General features: G+C 45.0%; 1 protein-coding gene and 1 long non-coding RNA gene across 2 annotated transcripts in view; one reads left to right on the top strand and one right to left on the bottom strand.

The window, feature by feature from the left end:
* CABLES2 (Cdk5 and Abl enzyme substrate 2) overlaps positions 1-14807 on the top strand; it is a gene marked incomplete at its 5' end in the record, with an annotated part of 46881 nt that overhangs the window by 9646 nt on the left and 22428 nt on the right. The gene's annotated exons all lie outside the window — the stretch shown is intronic.
* LOC309373238 lies at positions 171-14653 on the bottom strand. Its single transcript, XR_014169888.1, has 2 exons — positions 12570-14653; positions 171-513 (listed from the first exon to the last, which is right to left on the bottom strand). It is a non-coding gene; the product is annotated as an uncharacterized lncRNA (long non-coding RNA).

Here is a 14807-nt window from a genome sequence, read left to right on the forward strand (position 1 = left end):
GGGAAACTTCACATCATTTATATCTGTGCCCCTTTAGGGGGTGGAGGGAGGAGCTGGAGAATAGCTGCTCAGCATCAAATAAAGAAAAGAGCATTAAAACCTTGTCCCTGCAGGCTTCAAAATTAATGACTTGTAGGGCTGACATGATATTGACTCAGGCTGTTCTTACATAAGAGGTCAGGGTAGCTTTATTTAGTATGTGGTGTTTGACTCTCTCTTCTTTTTTGGGTGTCTTTTGAGAGCAAATATTCGGAACTCAAATGGCATGTTGACATTTCAAGAGGATCGGTTACACAATTAGGAAAGGGTACAGCAAAGCCGTAATTAGGAATTGCACTTTTGAAACAGAATCTAAAAGCCGTTCTTCCTAAGGAGGGCAGATCAGTTGGCTTCAGCATTTTTTTGGCAGGAGTTTTCTTGGAGCACAATCGCAGCAGCGAGCGAAAAAGATAATAGTAGTATTTTTAGCCTTTTGAGACATGGGGTGCCTTTATCTGGTTAGAAAAAGCCAAACTACAAAGGAAAGGAAAGGGGGCAGGTTGTAACTAGGACCAAGCATCTGTTCTAAATGCTAAAAGATGGGGATGTGTGCAAGAAAACTCTTATTTAGTACATATCTACCTTGTAAGCTCAGTGGGGCAGGGACTTGTATGCTTTGTTACTCCATTAGTGGCCCTTGGTGCCCCAAATTTCAGCAGTGCTCTGTGCGGCTCCAAAATCCACCACCCCAAACCACCTCTCACCTTCCACTGGACAGAATAGGTAATATATAGGTAATACATATTCAACTCTGTTTGGCCCAGTTATCAATCTGAAAGCATTGTGCGTTTTCCTGTTTTGTGGCCACCTCTGCACAGGCCCCTTTCTGGTTATCCATATGCAGTTACGCTGTCAATATATCTCGGAAGAAAAACATTTCATAGGAGGGGCAAAGTGAATGCCCAACCCTGGATCTTTTCAAAGTCCTCGGGGTTTTTGCTTAGCCATTCTCACGTATTCCTTGCATGGGATGCTACTGGAAGTGTGCAGGTAGACTTGGGATGCTGCTGGGAGGGGGAAAGGTGGGGTTTTGTGTTAGGGGAGCAAGCGAGCAAGCTGTGTGGATCTAAGCAGAAACCAAAAGTGTTTGAGCCCCACCACATTGGGCGAATGTTTCCTGCATTGCAGGGGGTTAGGCTAGAATGCTGGATGGTCCTCACAGTCCCTTCCAACTCCTATGATTCTACAGAGTTCAAAAGAGCCACTGGCCAGGTCGCACCTTGCAGAATGCATTGATAATCCAAGGCTTGTATATGTGGACTTTGTGCACACCATACATTCAAAGCGCATTGCTTCTTCCATGGGAACTGAGTTTGTTAAGGACACTGGGAGTTGTAGCTCGGGGGGGGGGCACAGTTCCCAGGTTCCTTTGGCGGAAGCCATGTGCTTGAATCTTAAAGCTCATGGCGTCTATGCAGGCTTCCCTGACACAGTTTTCCACGCTAACTGGGAAATGCCAATCTCACAGGTGAGAGATGGGACTCTGGGAGGGTCCCCCACTTCCTGTGTGAGACAAGAGCTACCTTTGAGAAAGGACTCTGCGTTTTCTTTTCTCTCCCCCCACCCCATCTGTTTTTGCTTTTACAGTCATACCTTGGGTTATGAACGCTGCGGGTTGTGCGTTTTCGGGTTGGGGACCACGCCGAACCCAGAAGTACCGGAACGGGTTAGTTCTGGGTTTTGGTGCATACGCAGAAGCGCCGAATCGCGTCATGCACATGCGCAGATGCGGCGCTTCAGGCTACGAACGCTGCGGGTTGCGAACGTGCCTTCCACACGGATCACGTTCGCAACCAGAGGTATGACTGTATTTGGATTAGTTCCTTTTATCTTGTTGTACCAGGAAAAAGCTTTAATAATAAGGAGAAAAAGATCACCTGCCTTAAGCCCTCCTGGCATGAAATGAGAACAGTGAGTTTGTCGCTGCACACCTTCCCATAGGCAGCACGCTTGCTATGATTGCCAAATAAAAGAACCCCTGACGTGCTCTGCCTTTTCTTCTCCTCTCACCACTCCTTTTTAAAATTAGCTTCCTTTTGAGGTTTTGATCCCTCTGCTTTCTGCTCCTGCTTTTGTGTCCCTTGGTTTTCTCAAAGGGAAAGGTGTGGAGAGAAGGGGGGAGCGCATTGCGGCAGGGCTAGATTTAAAATGAATTTTTGCAACTGGTCCAGGGGGGGAAAAGAGGCCAGATTCTCTCTGTGGCATCCAAGATAGCTGAAGGGCTTTGAAAACTTGACAGGTTATGAAAGCTCGGAGAAATGTGAGGAAGGCAAAGACATCTGCCTGAATACGCAGCTTTTGATTATGTTCTTCTGAAGTCCCAATGCGGCCTTGAAGGGGGTGGAGGGAGAGAGACGCATCTGGGTAAGCAAATAGATCAGCAGCAGCAGATGTAAATGGCCCTATATTTCAGCTTCCTGCTAGAAAGACACTGCTGTTTAGCATGTTTGAAAGGCCTTGACTGGTTTGGGGACCCTGGACCCGAAGACCAGGACCCTCTGTTCCTTCAGAATAGAAATTGGGCTGGGAGGACCCATTAGGACAGTTGGTGGGTGGAAGGCCGATCCCCATCTATTGGTAGTTCAGCGGATGAATTGCAGCAGAATTGCAAAGGGTTTCTGACCCTTGGCTGTTCAGTCGCTGCAAAAAGCTTTCTACCGCTTACCTTCTAGGATACTCAAGGATGGGTTGGTGAAATGAAATCTGCTTCATAGAAGCAGGTGAAAAGATGGTGAGCAGGATTCAAAATTAGCAGGGTTCCAGGTGCATTTTGCACTGAGGGTTCTCCATTTCCAAGCACCTCAAGAAGTCTGGGTGCCATTTTTTGCGCCTGGCTGACACTCAAGGATTGCTGAAATGCATGTGCTTTGAAGCCTCAAACTATATGTTAAGGATAGACGAGATGTTAAGGAGTTTAATAATAAAGAGTGGAGTGTTTTGAAAACTGAAGTATGGTACCAATATTTTTATTGTCAACACTAAATGAAACACTTATTAACAATTTCTGATAAAATTGTAATATTAACAATGTGCAACTTACGTGAATTGTATATTAATTCATGCTTACAAAAAATGATAAATAAAAAGTGTTGCCGACCTCCCCCCGCAGTGGCGACTAGACATTCTGTTTTGGCGCCCACAACCCAGGTCCCAGAAGCCATTTGGCTCCTAGGTTTTCTATCCCAGTTTCTAACACAGACAGTGAGTTCAGTTCTCGAAACATCGTGCTTTGCTGCTTCTGTACAAATGAGGGAGTCCCTGTGTTAAAGAGCTTGCAGTCTAGAAGCAAGACTGGAGAGAGAGAACAGAGGACTGGGTGAAAGAGCAACATGGGGTTGTTGTGAACAAATGAATGCAGTGGCACAGAGTTAGACTTTGCTGCGCTTCAAGTCTTTTGCCATCGCTTGCTTTTTTTGCAAGAGCATCATAGAAATGGTGTGTTTGGAGGGATTTGAAGGTGGGGAGAGGTGGCTTTCCGTTGTAGGTGAAGAAGAAGAGAGCTTCATGCTGGCGGGGGCGACAATAAAAAGCTGTAACAGCAACGGCAAGCTTTATTGGGGATGCTGCAAGCAGTGCCCCCAGCTTAGTGCTCTGATTTTGTGTTGGCTGTCAGGTTGCTCACTGCTTAAAGTGTTGCTCAGTGCAGTTCTGCTACCCAACAGGGACAGGACTGGGAGTTGTAACATGCTTGATAGTGGAGATGACAGCAGATGCCTCCGGGCTAGAAGTGTGAGTTCAGTTACCTGCGAAATGGCTGATTGCTGCACAATTCCAGAGGCTGTTGCATTGTGCCGTGGAAATAGGATCTCTGCCTCGCGGGGCGTGTGAGAAGGAAAAGGGACTTTTGTTTCCTGCAGTGAGTCACAACTGTGCTACCGAAACTACCAAAATAGAAATGGCCGGATAATCCTTCATAGATTGTGTAACATCCAGGCGTAATTCAAGGGGTGGACTTTTGCCTCGAGAGCCCCAGTGGAATGGGCAACCTTCGGACCTCCAGATGTTGTTGATCTTCAGCTCCCATCCAGCGTTCGAAATTAGCCAGGTGCGTTTTGCTACTGGTGCATGTCCAATAGCGACTACTTGGAGATTTCTGGGCACCAGGTTGGCAACCACAGTTTAAAAACCTCTGCCTTGGTCCATGGCTGATTTCATTTCTGCTGTGTGTGTTTCTCCATCTTGCATACTGGGACCAGTGAATTTAGAGCAAGCTACAGATCAAGCAAGGGACGCGGGTGGCGCTGTGGTCTAAACCACAGAGCCTGGGGCTTGCCGATCAGAAGGTCGGCGGTTTGAATCCCCGCGACAGGGTGAGCTCCCGTTGCTCAGTCCCTGCTCCTGCCAACCTAGCAGTTTGAAAGCATGTCAAAGTGCAAGTAGATAAATAGGTACCGCTCCAGCGGGAAGGTAAACAGCTTTTCCGTGCGCTGCTCTGGTTTGCCAGAAGCAGCTTAGCCATGCTGGCCGCAAGACCCAGAAGCTGTCTGCGGACAAATGCCGGCTCCCTCGGCCTATAGACCGACATGAGCGCCACAACCTAATGGTCAGGGGTACCTTTACCTTTACAGATCAAGCAATGTAGTTGAGATCATAGAATCATAGAATTATGGCATTGGAAGGGACCCCCAGGGTCATTTAGTCCAGCCCGATCGTGAACAGACATTCCATTTTGGCGACCACAACCTAGATCCAAGGTGCCATTTGACGCTTAGCTTATATACCTGAGTTCCTAATGCTGTTCCCATCAGCCTCAGACAGCAAGAACAGTGTTTGGGTATGATGGTAGTTGTGGTCCCTGTAACATCATAGTTCTCAGAGGCTAGGATTAAGCCAGTGTGAGATGACTCTTCTTATAACTGGGTATTGTTGGGTCTGATTAAGGAAACCTCATTTGATTTGATCTGATTCAATCTGCATATGAGCAAAACTGCCCTAGCAAGAAGCATTCTCTCTGTGCGACTATATAAAATTAACCGCTGCCAATCCATTATGCAGCTTTCGTATTGGTGTGCATTTTGGTGGCTTTGTGACCAGATTCCTGGGAATGGTGTGTGCTAGAAACTGAACACATCATACATATCTGTCCCTTGAACTCTGTAAATACTTTTGTTGCTGTTTCTTGACTTTAAACTGGCAGAGGAGCAGGCTCTGCTTCCTCAGTTCTGTAAAGGGGCCAACTGCATCCTTTTCAGAGCTGTCTGCACCATAATTCAGTGTCAGAACACATTCTGTGCATGCAAAAGGTTCTGTCCCTGACATCTCCAGGCAGCGCTGGAGAAGATTCCTCTTGGAGATCCACTCTCAAAGTAGACAGTACTGGGCTGAATGGAACAGTGGTCTGAAATCTTTAGAAGGCAGCTCCCTGCATACAACAGCAGCTGCTGCCACTCTAAATTACTGTGATGCTTGGTTTGGTCACTTAGCCAGCAGTATACCACATGTTGAAAAATCAGTCTTCAGTACTCGCTTCCAGGATCACCGCAATTGGAACTTGAGTGACCTCTTGGAGGTAAAATGATTGTGCTTTATAAGTCATCTGGGTGATGCCTGAGGGCCACAAATATCCTCCTTCTCTCAAATGAGTGGGAAGCTTGTAACGGACGGCCGTGAATGTGCTTTTATGTCTCAGACTAGAGATGGATATTTTTTTAAGCACTTTCCGGGGGTTTTCACAGCCCTCTTCTTCTCAAAATGTCAAATATCTCCGCTTCCTGCCATGTGAAATAGGATGAAGTGTTTTTAAGCTGTCATGATTTGTAAAGAACTCTGAAAGAGGCACAACTGCAATATTTGCTCAGAGCAAAATGCAAATGAAAAGGAGCCTATGTTTTGCCACTTCCCAGGTCCCATAATTTTGGAAGTGTTGATTTATGAGGTTTCCGCCTTTCTTACTCTGTAACAATTCAGGAATTGAGTTTTTCAATAATAATAATAATAATAATAATAAATCATAGGGATCAGTTGTAGCCTAGTTAGAGCTGATGAAGTGTAACAAAGGAAGCTGCCATATACCAGTCTTTCCCTATGATCTTTCCCTAGATGTTTATTCTGTTATTACTATTATTATTATTATTAGTCATTAAGTTTGTATACCACCCTTTATCTGAAAATCACAGGGCAGTTCACAGCAGAAAAATACAAATCGAGAACACAAAATATGTAATAAAACAAAAACAAACCAATAACCCTCTTCCAACAAACATTTAAAAGCCCATATAATGTTAATCAGCCCAAGGCCTGGGTATAGAGAAATGTTTTTGCCTGGCACCTAAAGATATATAATGAAGGCACCAGGCAAACGCCAAAATGGAATGTCTAGTTGCCACAGTTGTGAAGAATATTCTTGTGTCATGAATGGTCCATGTCACCATTAAGGGGACTGTCCCTGGGTCAAGTGACTTTTTCTTTTCTAAGTTCTCAAAGTTCTCCGCCTAGCTTCAGGTTGTCATCTGAACTCGCCAGATGTTTAACAGATAATCAATCACAGTCAATCCCAACATTTGAAAAATAAGACTTTAGAACCATTTTTCCAAAAAAAAGAGGCAGCTAGACATTCCGTTCTGGCAATGGAAGCCTTGGTTTAAGGAGCCATTTGGAACCTAGCTTATATATTCTAATACTCCCTGCCAGATATGTAACAGGAAGGAGTTCAAAAGGGTGGGTATTGCTACCAAAGGCCTGATTCCTGCAGCATTGGGAGTGGACCTCCTGATGTGATGAAATCTGCGGGAGGCCGTCTCCTGTGGAGCACAGTGATCAGTTGCAGATATATGGGGGTGAGGAATTTTATTTTATTTTATGCCCATATGGGTACAGTAATCCTAGCCTAACTCACAGGGTGGCATTTGCAAAACCTTTTCAGTAAGATTGTAGTATGTGAAGCTCTTTGCACGCTGTAAAACACAACACAAATGCTAAGTACTATGATTTGGGGGCCAGCTGTTCAGAGAGAGAAATTCAGCATCCCACTGGGATTGTTTGAGCCCCTTTCCACCTCGACAGTTCTCTGGCTCGCAGCCAAGACGTCCAGCCCTAAATCATGGCTCTACAATCACACATAGTTTAGGTGTAAGGAGGAGATCTGCCAGTAATCTGTAATAAGGCGGAACAGAGATAAAAATAACCTGTGTTTAATTGGGTGGTGACATTGGTACAATGACTCAGCTATCAAGGAAGATTTTGAGAAGGGAGGCTACGTGCATCTGCTGCCGTGTAAAGCATATGAGATCCAAAGCAGCAATTTTAAAGGCTCTTTGGTGACGGTTGGTTCGAACTAGTCAAGATCATGTTACAGGGAGGAGGATATTATTTTGCCTTTTGCCTTTAAAAGATCTTGCAGGTATGTTTCTGCGAGACTTGATTGTGGCACGTTTCATCTATAAGATGTTCATAACAGGAATGTGTTGATGATGGGCCATCTAAGACTACCTTCTGATTGCTGGGATTCTTGCAAAGAATACTGGACTAGCTAGATCAGTGGTTCTCAACCTGTGGGTCCCCAGATGTTGTTGGACTACAACTCCCATCAACCCTGAGCCTTCCTAGCTAGGGGTGATGGGAGTTGTAGTTCAACAGCATCTGGGGACCCACAGGTTGAGAAAGGCTGAGCTAGATGAAGGCCTGATCCTCCTGCCAAGCACTTAACACATACTTGAGCAGAAGTGTATTCTCCTTCCTGCTTGGTACAGATTAGTTATGCCTTGGCTACTAAACTAAATGTGTATTTTTCGTTAATTTAAAACACAGCGGTGAACTGCAGGCAGTGCATGATGATTGCACGACATAATTCCATAGCTCAGGGGCAGAGCATCTGTGTTGCACACAGAAAGTTCCAGGTTCGATCCCCCGGCATCTCCACATGCAGCACTGGCGGTGACTGAGCTGGATAGGCCCATGGTCTGACTCGGGACAAGGCAAATCCCTGTCTTCCTTCTTTGGGTTGGCTGCAGCAGGGTCCTAGGTGCTCCAGTTGCCGCATGGGTGTCGTCAACCCACATCTGCTATTGTTGTTGCCTGCCTCCAGCAGAGAGCAAGAACAAGTAAAATAGGTGGTGGTAAAGATTCCTGCAGGATAAGACTTAATTTTAGAGTGGAGAGCAGGGGATGACATCACAAAAGGATTATGTTCCTGGGAAAGAACTGCCTGTTCCAGTCTATGAAGTCGAAGTCCTTCTGTGACCTCCAGTGTGGCATTGTCCTTATGTCTCCACCCAACTATTTTTATTGCAACCAATCCACAGGGTTCTCATAACCCTGGCAGGGACAGACTCGGCCAGTTTTAATCTCCTGGTTAAAATGTTCAGAATACAGGCGTACTTTTACAAGATTAGAGGAGGTCTGCTGGGTCATACGCAAGGCCTGTGTAGTCTAGCATCCTGTTCCCACAGTGGCCAACCACATGCCAGTGGGATGAATAAAGGCCTAGGGAATTTAAAGGCAACCAAAGCTGGATTCAGCCTTGTTAGTGCTCTTCAGCAGAGAAAAAGGCTGAACCCTGAAGTACATGTTGACTTAGGACTCAGATGCACAAACCTTTAGCCCAATATTCACATGCCCATCAGTCCCATGCATCTTATTGTTGTTTAGTCGTGTCTGACTCTTCCTGACCTCATGGACCAGAGCACGGCAGGCACTCCTGTCTTCCACTGCCTCCCGCAGTTTGGTCAAACTCATGTTCGTAGCTTCAAGAACACTGTCCAACCATCTTGTCCTCTGTCGTCCCCTGCATCTTATTAGAGGTGATAAGAAGTATGGTATTGTTGTTTTCACTTGTTTTCCTTCCCTATTATTATTATTTTACATTTTATGGTTCCTAGTGATGGTGATACGTGATTAATACATGTTGATTATATATTTGCATTTCTTGATTCTATTTTATTTGCATTCCTAGGGATTTGGGTTGGGGTTGGTGACAACTTTGTAATATCATCAAGAGCTCAAGGAACTCAGACGTTTGGGTTTCCCTGTGTATCAAGTATAGGATAATATGCAAAAATCATCCTACACAGTTAAATGTGGGTCATTTCAACCTGCAAAGTTAAAGGTTATCACCTACTTCTAAAATATGTTTTGTCAACATATTTTGTCAACATATATTTAAGGTGTTTTATTTTGTGAGCTTCGACACTTCAGCTATGTTGCAGAGCATGCGCAAAGTGTGATTTAGCGCTTCTGCGCATGCACGACTGCCGAAACCCGGATGTAATCAGTTCCAGTACTTTTGGGTCTCAGTCCATAACCCCAAAAAAATGCAACCTGAAGCATCTGTAACCCAAGGTATGACTGTATTCCTTTGACTGCTGGCATTCATTAGTACATTCCGGCCCTTGTTGCTGTGCTTAAATCTGGAACTTAAAAAAACTGTGTTCATTTTGTAGCCTCCTTCTTAACAGTCCCATAAATATAACCAAAAGTTCAAGAACAGATGAAGATGATGTGGGCTGTCGTCTTTGATTATCGGAGCCTGTGGCCCAGTTCCTCCCGGTAGCCATCTCTTACTAAAGTCTTAATTCTTCATGAAACCTGACATTTATATCTAATGTACAATATGCCATTAAACTTGATGAGCGAAAGCTTCATTACAGATAGGGCTTTCCATGTCTTCAAATAAAAATCCCCGTTGCTTTTTAATGCTTCGCTTCCCAGAACTGCAGAACCATAACCATGGTATATTGGCACCGTCGCCTGGTATTTAATTAACATATAGGTACTACTTGAAATCCATCCTTCATCTTCCTACGTCAGCCTTCTGGCATCTGCTTGTAAAAGACTATATAGATAGGCCATATTATTGCTGTAACAATATACCAGATTTTGACACTCCCCCACCCTGTCACAAATGGGGATTTCTTAGGGCATCTCTTAGGTTTACAGGATTTCACTTTTGGTGAGCCCTGTGTGTGTGTGTGTGTGTGTGTGTGTGTGTGTGTGTTTGCAATATATACCGTATTGCAAAAAACACACCCTATATTTCGCCCTATAGGACACACTTTTTCCCCCTCCAAAAATGAAGGGGAAATGTGTGTGCATCCTATGGGGCGAATGCAGGCTCCTTGGCTTCAGCGATAGCAAAGCGAAGCCTCTGAATCCTGCACTGCGGAGGCTTCGCATTGCTTTCGCTGAAGCCAGGAGAGTCTGCTCTTTGAGGCTGGCGGTGGGGGAAAGCAGCGCTTCCCCCTATCGCCATCCCCAGAGGACCGCTGCTCCCAGAGTTGCGGGGGGGCATATTTTTTCCCCTTGATTCCCCCCCCGAAAACTAGGTGCGCCCTATGGGCCGGTGCGCCCTATAGGGTGAAAATATGGTATTCTTACTTAATCATAGAATTGTAGAGTTGGGAGGGACCCAAGGGCCATCTAGTCCACCCCCTGCAATTCTGGAATCTCAGCTGAAACCTCCATGACAGGTGGCCATCCAGACTCTGCTTAAAAACCTCCAAGGAAGGAGACTTCACTATCGCCCAAGGGCATCTGTCGAAAACTCTTGGTGCTGCAACAACTGTACTTTGAAAGCGAGACCATATAACACCGGTCCTGAAAGCGCTTCATTGGTAATTTTCTGAGCGCAGTTCAAAGTGTTGGTGCTGACTTTTAAAGCCCTAAAGGGCCTCGGTCCTGTATAGCTGAAGGAGCGTCTCCACCCCCATCATCCAGCCCAGACACTGAGGTCCAGCGCCGAGGGCCTTCTGGTGGTTACCTCACTGCAAGAAGTGAGGTTACAGGGAACCTGGCAGAGGGCCTTCTCGGTAGTGGCGCCCGCCATGTGGAACACCCTCCCATAAGATGTCAATGAAATATACAACTATTTTACTTTTAAAAGACAACGAAGGCAGCCCTGTTTAGGGAAGTTTTTAATGTCTGACGATGTGTTGTTTTTAATATTCAGTTGGAAGCTGCCCAGAGTGGCTGGGGAAACCCAGCCAGATAGGCGGAATAATAATAATAATAATAATAATAATAATAATAATAATAATAATAATAATAATAATAATGTCTTTATACCAGACAGGAACCTTAGTTGTGTGGTCTTGACACCTGCTAACAACATTCTCGTTAAGGCAAGCCTACCCAGACATGTCGTTTTATTATTTGTGGGCCCAGGACTGCAATACCTCAAGGACTGCCTCTCCCCATATGAACCGACCTGGGCCCTGCGATCATCATCTGAGGCCTTTCTTCTTGTGCCCCCTCTGCAAGAGGACCGGAGGGTGGGAACACGTGAACAGGCCTTTTCTGCAGTGGCTCCCCATTTGTGGAATGCTCTCCCCAGGGTGGCTTGTATAAAATGCAATGGTTGGAAAGGTCATTCCCAGCACTACCCCTACTCCTGCACATTCAAGTGGAAAAATACATCAGGCCACAATATCTTCCTAAGGACAGTTTCGCCAGTACTGATCTAGGGAGTCCAGAGTTCCTCGCAACCACCATTTGCAAAACAAACTAACTACTCTTCTGAGCCACTGGGCTTTACCACTTGGAGCACAGCCACTGCATGACAATCCAGCCTTAGGATGGATTGCGTTGGCAGCATCCAACCTTATAAATATAAAATATATTTACATTATGCTCGAATCCTATTCCATTTTTGCACCCTAGTTTTAAAAGGCTGAAGACTAATACAGTGGTACCTCAGGTTACATACACTTCAGGTTACATACGCTTCAGGTTACACACTCCACTAAGCCAGAAATAGTGCTTCAGGTTAAGAACTTTGCTTCAGGATAAGAACAGAAATCGGGCTCCAGCGGCATGGTGGCAGCAGGAGGCCCCATTAGCTAAAGTGGTGCTTCAGGTTAAGAACAGTTTCAGGTTAAGAACGGACCTCCGGAACGAATTAAGTACTTAACCCGAGGTACCACTGTATTCTGGATTGATGACCGAGAGTCACATCTACGGTTTCTATTCTGTGTCTGTCAATAAAACACACAAGCTCCACGCACATTCTGTTTTTAGATGTGCACTCTTAAGGAGTGCCAGCAGCGCGGGAAAAAGCCCAAGGGCGGAAAACTGGTACACATAGTAGACCTTGTGATTCTAGTAGTGTACGTTGGAATTGATTTGCCACGGATGGGCTTCTGCCAGTTGACTTGGCTGGCAACTCTTAGTGGGGAATCCTCAAATTTCTCAATGGCTTCTGTTGAATTTTAGGTTTCTGCGACTTTCCAGATTTTGCTCACTATGATCCCATTTGCAAACACCTTTGAACTCTGACATAGTGATTTGTCACATACCAGGCTCATCGGTTGCCAGTACATTGTGTTGTGAATTTTGTGTGATTCGCTGCATCCGGGGTTCTGTTTACTGAATTTAGATGACTAAACCCAGACCCATAGTTTGCATGGGAGGGGGGGTTTCTCTCTTTATAAAAAAGCCCCTAAACAAACCAGGTTGTTGGCAGTCTGTGGTATCCATGCTGCATGTATCTTGGTAAATCCCTTTTTGTAATAAGATATTTGGGGGAGCAGGTAGACCGCACAATAACTCCTAGTTTTGCTAGGTTTATGAATGCAACTTGAATCTGAATATCCAAATACCTGGGACTTAACCAGTGCAGCAGATGGTGGCGTGGAAGTCAGAAAGGTTATCTGATCTGCTGTGTGTGCCTCAGTTGGAGGAAGTCTCAGGTTTCACATGCTAACAAGGCACCGGGTCTCTCGAATCTTGCATCATGGTGGTGCCAACCAGCCTTAGAGCACAACACAAATAGAAATAGGAATTATTAGCTTAAGCAAAGGCTTACGTGTAGAGATGCTGAAATTTCATTCATTAATGAAACGATGATGGTGATTCACTCTTTCACGTGGTTTTACTTCAATGAAATCTAGTGAGAGAGAAAGTGGGACAAGGATGTTTTGTTTTATTTGCAGTGGTTGTAGGTCACTGTGATTGTTTGGAGGAGGGGCTTTGGTTGCGGGCTGACCCCCTTTTTGTATAAATATCCCTCCCTACACCAGGTAATTACTATAGACTGCTCCCCAAGGATAAATATCCCGAAACAGATGTAAAACTTAATGAAACCTTGTGAAATATTCTAAAAACACAAGGTCATAGCTTAAATGCCCATCTAATCTAGCTTTCGGAGAAGATTTCAGTAGGGAGGGGGATATCCTCTTTAAACCAACAGAGGGGGAAATACCAGCCTATTTGGGAAGATACACAGATACTTCCAGTTGAAATAAAGCCAATCTCAGGCTTTCTTAGCTAGTTTGTTGAAAGTTAATTGCAAAAAAGAGCAACCTCACCAGCACCTTCCGTGGAGATGCTTTTGTCCAGTGGTGAGAGATATTCCAGTTTATGCAGCCAATGAAACTTTGAAGGCTAGATCCATCTCCCTAATGACTTTCAACTTGGATTACAAAAGAGCTGGCCAGTTAGCTTTTGTGGGAGCGAAGCAAGGGAAGGATTAACAAGGATGCATATTCAGAACTGGAACGCTGGATAGCTCTCGCTATTTAGGATTCACTTCTGTGGCATGAAATCCCAAGTGCTGTAGGTGAGCTGGATCAGAATATCACAGCTGCCCTGTTACAAAGTACTCCGCATGGCTTTCAACAAGGAATAAAAATATAACATTTGGTAACAACAGAAACTATAAGTATAAATATAGCAGAAAAACAATTGGGGGGTCTTTTCCTAAACACATTCTTTACACCTGCCTGATCTGCTAATTCCTAGATTCCCATTCTAGCTTGTAAAATTTCCTTGTAGGACCAGCTATTGGTGTTACCTATTGTCCCATTTGCCTCATTCTTGCCCATGCCAGATTCCTAATTATTTCTTTGACTTGTCCCTAGGTATGACTGCTTTTGGCAGCCCTTTATTCAGTAATATTAAAGCCTGACAGACAATGATAGAGGGGTTGCATTTCATATTGCAGGAGTCCTGTGGAAGTCCTTTATCCACTTCTGAAGTGTTGGTCTTGGCATATCCCTATATATAAAGTTGGACACCTGGTGCTTTGCATTCTTCCAAGTTAAATACTGTACAGGCTGTATGTACTAAAGAATCGTATCAGTAGCTGTGTGTAGCTGTTTTTTATTGCAGGTAGTGCTTGAAACTAGTGCTTTGTGTACTTTTCAAAGAGCACTGGAACCTAATTTTAGCCAGATGCACGCACTGGGGGCTGTGTGGGTGTGAGTACAGCAGCAATCCATTCTCCCTGTAGTCAAAGCGAGCTAAAAAGCGTCCCCTGGGGGAGCCAATCTGTATCTTTTTATCCATATGCCTGGAGGGGATTGATGGGCAGCTGTGTGCAATTCTGATCTCTGAATGAGCTCACTGCCTGCCCTTGTTGCATAGCAAAGGGATCAAGTTCCCACGAGTTGCCTTGGCCTCTAGCTAGGCTACCAATAAGAAAAACAAAACAAAACAAAAAGTACCAGCATTTTTCACCTTTGTTTTGGGTTTTGACCATGCTGGTTGTGTATTACAGGAAGGAATTGGCACTGGGTGAGATCTGAGCATACTAAGATTCCCCAACTTGCTTTTTTCCTTTAGATTTATAAAGGTAGTACCTGACTAAGGAAGGAGGCCTGAGTGACCTCATTGCCCTGCATCAAAAAAGCGGGCTGATATTGCAAAATAAGCGGACACATGCAGATTATAAAAGTCACAGAGACCAATATTTCTTGGTGTGGCGCTGTGGGTTAAACCACAGAGCCTAGGACTTGCCAATCAGAAGGTCGGCGATTCGAATCCCTGCGACTGGATGAGCTTCCGTTGCTCAGTCCCTGCTCCTGCCTCCTAGCAGTTCGAAAGCACATCAACGTGCA

The sequence above is a fragment of the Podarcis melisellensis genome (genome assembly GCF_964234715.1).
Source record: "Podarcis melisellensis genome assembly, chromosome: 6".
Classification (NCBI taxonomy): Eukaryota; Metazoa; Chordata; class Lepidosauria; order Squamata; family Lacertidae; genus Podarcis; species Podarcis melisellensis.